The 6,556-nt window shown below is 36.0% G+C and overlaps 1 long non-coding RNA gene across 1 annotated transcript; it reads right to left on the bottom strand.

The window, feature by feature from the left end:
• Nucleotides 1-846: 846 nt before the first annotated feature.
• Nucleotides 847-1,327, bottom strand: LOC106724865. Its single transcript, XR_001360707.1, has 2 exons — nucleotides 1,132-1,327; nucleotides 847-943 (listed from the first exon to the last, which is right to left on the bottom strand). It is a non-coding gene; the product is annotated as an uncharacterized LOC106724865 (long non-coding RNA).
• Between the last annotated feature and the right edge of the window lie 5,229 nt (nucleotides 1,328-6,556).

The following is a 6,556-nucleotide window of genomic DNA, read 5'->3' as shown; positions in this document are numbered from 1 at the left end:
TCTGTAAGCAAAATTTCAAATATAGTTTTAATAAAAATATATGAACATGTAACATTTTCTGATTAGTATAGATGGATGAAAAACGATTGCTGTTGTTTTTATTTGGAAAATTTATGACCACAAAGTCAGTATATATCAAAGAGTTTGGCCAACACACACCAATAAAGCATTCACCTACTGGGTTATGTTAAAACAGGGCAAGATAAAAGTAAAGTTAGTTCATTTCTTCCCATCACAACAAAAAGGTTGATAAAGAACACACTTGATATCAAACAGAGCTTCCTGCTGGCTTCAGTTACCTGGGAGTTTGGAGCCTGTGGTTTGAATAATGTTTCCCCTACAATAGGAATGACAGCAGAAGTGTGGAGAGACTGATGGGGCTTCCTGCAGGCTCAGCTTTTAGAGTTCAAACTCATTCTTTATTCTCAAGTAGAAGCTATAACAAATGTGTAAATAAATAGTCACCGATCTTCTGATGTTTCTTTTTTGGTGCTGGGAATGACATAACAGTTCACCCAGCAGAGGTGAGCTAGCTGCTTCAGACTACATTCCAGAATTACATAAGTTTTCCAAAGAATTAGCAAAGAATAGTTTTTCATAATTTCACTTTAAAATAAATGCCTATAAATGAGATTCATGGAGAAATAGGGTTTAGGCAGTTGGGCAGACTAAAGATGATAAAAATAATACAATCTAGAATATTAATAGACTTCATACACATGCACGAATTCTCATTTTAATGACGATAGTTTTTGTCTCCTCAATTCTAGAAAACATTTTGCCAAAATAATAAAATTTTAATAAAAGAATTCAAATTTGACAGAACCTGGCTGGAGATCCTGGCTATTGGTCCAACTTTATTGAAATCTGTTACAGAAGTCACAATTCCATTAGAACCACTGTCTGTGGTTTTAAGGTCTGTAGAAATCTCAGTTATGTTTTACTAAAATAAGAATATAAAATACATGAAACTCAAACTATAGTGTAAAAAGAAATTTAAAAAGTCAATAGTATGTCCTCATAAAATTAAAATATCTGCAAATGTTTTTTTCTTAAGCACTTACAAGTAGTTATAGCTCTTATAAAAATTCAAATAACCGGTTTCAATGTAATGAGAAAACCTATACTTACCTAGTGTCAAAGATGTTCACATTTGAGATACTTCAGCCCCACAAACTACAAGAAGTTTGGAGATACTTTGTTGCTAGATGAAAAAATGCCACTTATGTCAGGAAAAATTATATCAGATTAGCAGTTTTAAATGAATAATAGAGACAACCAAAGTGTCCTGCGATAGGGGATTGGATAAAGAAGATGTGGTACATACACACAATGGAATACTACTCAGCCATTAAAAAAAACAAAATACTGCCATTTGTGACAACACAGATGGATCTAGAGAATATTATGCTAAGTGCAATAAGCCAGTCAGAAAAAGCTAAGAACCATATGGTTTCACTCATGTGTGGGATATAAAACTGAAACTCATGGACACAAATAGCAGTGTAGTGGTTGCCAAAAGGAATGGGTGGGTGGGGATGAAGGGTACCTAATATATGTTGACAGAAGATTTGACTTTGGGAGGCGGGCACACAATACAATATATAGATCTTGTATCCTAGAAATCTACACCTGAAAACTCTATGATCCTATTAAACAATGTCACCCCAATAAATTAAAAAAGAACAACAGTTCAACACACTATTAGAGAGAAATTGCCTCTTGCCTTACAAATGCAAAGTAAATACTCTAGACTCCTCTCTGTGGAGACTGTTGCTATCGAGGCTCTGAAACTCAGTAAGCACAATTAGTAAAAAAAAAAAAAAAAAAAAAAAGAATTCAAATTTTAATATGAAGTATAATACCTAAACTAGCATTCATATTTTTTTAAAAGGAATGTCTAAATCAGTAACAAAGAGATATCTACTTGGTCCTCAGGTACTTGGCTATTAGTTATCTGTTTTTTAAATATGTATATCAATGAAAAGACTTAGACAATACATTTTGTAATTGCATATATTATCTCCTAATAGTTTATAACCATTAAAATAAAAATTAGAATATTTAATAATCATTCCAATTTTTGAAATCTACATATGTTTTTGTGATTTAGCAGCTACGTTTCAAGCAATGCCCAGAGGGAAATACTTTAACTTCTGATAAATTAAAGTTTAAGTTACAGGGAGATGGGGACAAAGAAAATTCTGGCCTGAGTTAGAATGATGAGCTAGATAGCAGTTCTGAGTGACCACCAGAGGGCAGCATCCTCAAGTGGTTGAGGGTGGGGGAGGGGAAAGAGGAGCCTAGGACAGGTGTTTAGCTGCATCTCTTTAGAACTTTAAAGCTTTATACTGTTTTTTAATTTTCCCAGTTGAAACCCAGAAGTGTGAGAACAAGGATTTTTGTTCTCCAACTTTAAAAAAAGTGGGAGAAATTCCAAAGCAGAAATAGCAATTTATAACACTTAACCATGTGCCCAATACCGTTTTAAGTGCTTTACATATATTAACTCATTTCGTCCTCATAACAACCCTGTGATGTGCACACTGTTATTCCCCCAAATCTTACAAGTAAGGAAATGAAGGCACAGGGGCCTCTGTCACTTGCTCAAACCAAGTGGTAGAGCTGAAATTCAGATTAAAGCTGCTGGTTTCAGGGTCCAGGCATAAGTTCTCTACTAGAACTGAGACTTCTCAATACACTCTCTTCCACTGAATCATTAGGCCTGTCTGATAGGCTGAAAGTCAGATAGTCATTTATTTCTCATCCCATCTTCTTGAATGATACAATTCCATTTTCCTCTTATTTTCCATAATAATAACTCATCTGTGCTTTTTAAAAAATGCATTATTTCCTTGAAATCCACACTATTACAGATATATCTATCATATTAAGACTTGTCGGAGAAACCAGATAGATGGAAGAAACCGGGGGGGTGGGTGGGGTGTGTGTGTGAAAATACCTGTGATATTCTCAACAATAAAGATTTTTTTAAAAAAGACTTGTCAGAGAGAATAATGTCCGTTTTAAGTTTTGAATTTTCAGAAGGCAGAAACCTAATTGTGCACAAAAATAAAGTCTAGAGCCTCAGCCAGCATTGGGCTTATAAATTGGTAAAACCAATAGTTCAAATAAGGGGAAAATAAAGAATATCTTATAGAAAAGAGAAGTTGAAAATTAATATGAAATAAATCTGAACTGTCAAGTAAATCATTCATTCATTCATTTGACAATTGTAGAGAAGTAAAGGCAGAAATAATGACCTCTTCACAGAGTAGAGCCTTGAAGTATGAGTAGGATTTTCCTCAAAGACAAAGAGGAAGAGTTCCTAGCAAGGGGATCAACAAAAGCCAAGTCTAGAGATGTGGAAGAGCAGGATGTGCTGAGGCTTATGGTCTGTGGAGGAAGGTGCAAGGGGAAGAGCAGCAAACATAAGGGACAAAGGTGTGTAAAGGACCTGGTATGAAAAATCTTAGTAATGGACTCAACCTTTACTTTGTAAGAAATGGAGAAAGTATAGGTTAAGCCCTAAAGCTGGATAAAAGTGTGTATCTAGGGTGCAAGGTAAAGGTCAACCTCTGACATGGCATTAAGCATTTGCATGAAAGACTGAATAATGAGTTCCTTTAGGGTCACAGATGCTGCCAGGTCAGGAAAGCAGGCTAACATTTTATATGCCTTGATGAATTGAAGAAGCAATATTTAAGAAGAAGTAAGAAAAGACAAATTAGGAGAGGAAATAAGTAAGGATACTTAAGGAAGAGCTAATAGAAGTAGTGTCTCGGACCATGCATGCCATGGGATTTAGATAATGACAGTCTGTTTGCCAGTTACTGTCCAGCAGTCTCAGACCAGCAGCATGATTTTAAGATGGCCCAGTTACCTAAAACAAACTTTTTTGAACATAGGAATGTTCCCCTCAAGTAATTTGAATGCCTACTGCCTTCCAGGCACCATGCGAGGTACTGGGTAATCAAAGAAATAAGACAGATGATTTCTGCCATCAAGAAGTTCACAACTGGCCCTGGCCTGGGGGCTCAAATGGTTAGAGCATCATCCCATACTCCAAAAGGTTGAGGGTTTGATTCCTGGTCAGGGCATATACCTAAGTTGTCGAGGCATGTATGGGAGGCAACCAATCAATGTTTTTCTCTCACATCAGTGTTTCTCTCTCTCTCTCTCTTTCTCTCTCTCTCTCTCTCTCTCTCTCTCTCTCTCTCTCTCTCTTTTTCTCTCTCTCTCATCAATTTAAAAAAAACATATTCTCAAATGAAGATTTTTTTAAAAGTTCACAGTTGTGCAGGGACAGAGTAAAGATGACAATACAACAAATCATTGCACTACAACTGAGACAATCTTATGAAGAGCTGTCTACATAGTTAAATGATTTAGAGAAATAAACTAGTCAATCAGAAGGATGTTATTATTGTGCTCTGGAACTCTCAGTCAAGAATGTTCTTCCTTTCTTCTCCTCTTGTAGAAAATTCTATTTATCTCTCAAGACTCATTTCTCTGAAGAAGTCACTAATTCTTCCCTCACCCCTGTTCTTAAAAATCCTGAAGCTACTGGGTATTGTGTGATCTTGTTTGTGAGGTGGATAGTGTAGACAAGGAATTGGAGAGGAACATAACTACAGGCAGGTTACTCAGTGTTCGTAATTGTTTGCACTCTCTCTACCTTTGCCACATTCATCAATGGGCATAGTATACTTCCCTACTCCAATGACTTTGAGCTTGGCCAAGAGACTCACTTTAGCCAAAATAATCTTGAAGGACATGACATAAGCCACCTCCAAGCAGAAGCTTCAAATGAGCATGATATGGCTTTACCCCCCTTGAGCTTATGACATTGGTCGTGAGACTAGTAAATCTCAAATGGGGGCTGCTCTTTCATCTGGTGCCACAATGGGAAGACACATGGAGCCCAACTAAGCTCAGCCAAGCCCAGCCAAGCTCAAGGTCAAATTAAAGCCCTCATGTAATGAGAGCAATAATTTTGGGATTGCTTGTTGTCATACTAATGGTTGACTAATAGATCAGGTAAAATGTTGTGATAATTCAGATAAGAAATGACTGTGGCATAAATTATAGTGGTGATATTGAGGATGGGAGAGTCAAGGGTTATTTAGGAAGTAAAACCTAGAGGACCCTAGTAATTAAATGGAGGTGAAAGTGAAAAAACAGAGGAGTGAATCATGATATCCAAATATCTGGCTTAGCTACTAGGGAAGGGAAGCAAAGACATATGTTCAAAAACTAAAGGTGTTGGATTCTTTAATGCATGCAAAGAAAATAATGGAGAATAAGTTAACATTAAAAAGTATTATAATACATGTGCGTGATTGTAATTACTAAAGTGCCTATCATCCATCTCTATTAAGCATCTAACAAGTGGAAATAAGCTTAATTTGCATGAAAAGAGGTTATTACACTCAAGAATGACACTTCTGACTAGAAAGGTTGTTAGATATTAGAATGCATTATCCATGGTATTCAAAGAATTTTCTTTTACAGAATATATTTAGTTCCAGATTAGACATGGAATTTTCAAATTAATTATGAAGGAAGATATTTTCTAGGAGTGTGATTTTACACTATTCTTTCCTCTTCTTCAATGACTTTGACTGGGTTAAATTTATCTCCTGGGCCTTCCCTTCACCATCTATAAAACAAGGAAATGGAACTAGATGATTTTCAAAACACCTCAAACCTTGGAAATAATAAAACAGACCTTGCCAGCCCCCACAGGGCATAAGGATAAATCCACAGCTTGGGTTATAAACGGTGCTATGGGAAAGATGTTTATATATCATGCCCTTTTATATACTGACATTACTATAAGAGAGAATATACTCTTTTTAAAACACAGATATACTCCTTTTCTTATAGAAAAAAGAAAAGAAAAACGAGCTAAGCCCTAGCTGGTTTTGCTCAGTGGATAGTGTTGGCCCTCAAACTGAAGGGTCATGGGTTCGATTCCAGTCAAGGGCAAGTACCTAGGTTGCAGGCTGGATCCCCGGCCCTGGTCAGGGTGCGTGCGGGAGGCAACCAATCAATGTGTCTCTCCCACATTGACGTTTCTCTCTGTCTCCCGACTCCCTTCCACTCTCTAAAAAAAACAACAATTAAACATTAAAAAAACTAGCTAAAATTATTTTTGACATAATTAAAGTGTGCAAAAAATGGTTGAAAATATAATTTCCTGTGACTTTTTTCTACAAATATAAATTCCAAATATCTAATACCTGAATCCTGGCTCCATGTACCAATATAATTAAACTTTACAGCTTGGCCTGAGTTGCTACACTTTGCCTTGGAGGAAATATTTGGTTAAGCAATATCTACATGAGACTTTCAACCTAACTCAGCATAACACATAATATGTAATACTCATAATTCTTGGGTTTGGCAACTGAGATGCTTTTACAGCTACTTGATTCCTAATAACTGGGTACATTTGATACAATTTAACTTTGTTAAATGAGATTTTGCTTAGAAAAATTCCTGACATATAAATATATGTGTGTGTGTGTGTATATATATATGTATATATGTA

This window comes from Myotis brandtii, unplaced genomic scaffold (genome assembly GCF_000412655.1).
Source record: "Myotis brandtii unplaced genomic scaffold, ASM41265v1 scaffold123, whole genome shotgun sequence".
NCBI classification, from domain to species: Eukaryota; Metazoa; Chordata; class Mammalia; order Chiroptera; family Vespertilionidae; genus Myotis; species Myotis brandtii.
Note: the sequence above shows the minus strand (reverse complement) of the source record. Positions and strands in the feature narration are given on the sequence as shown.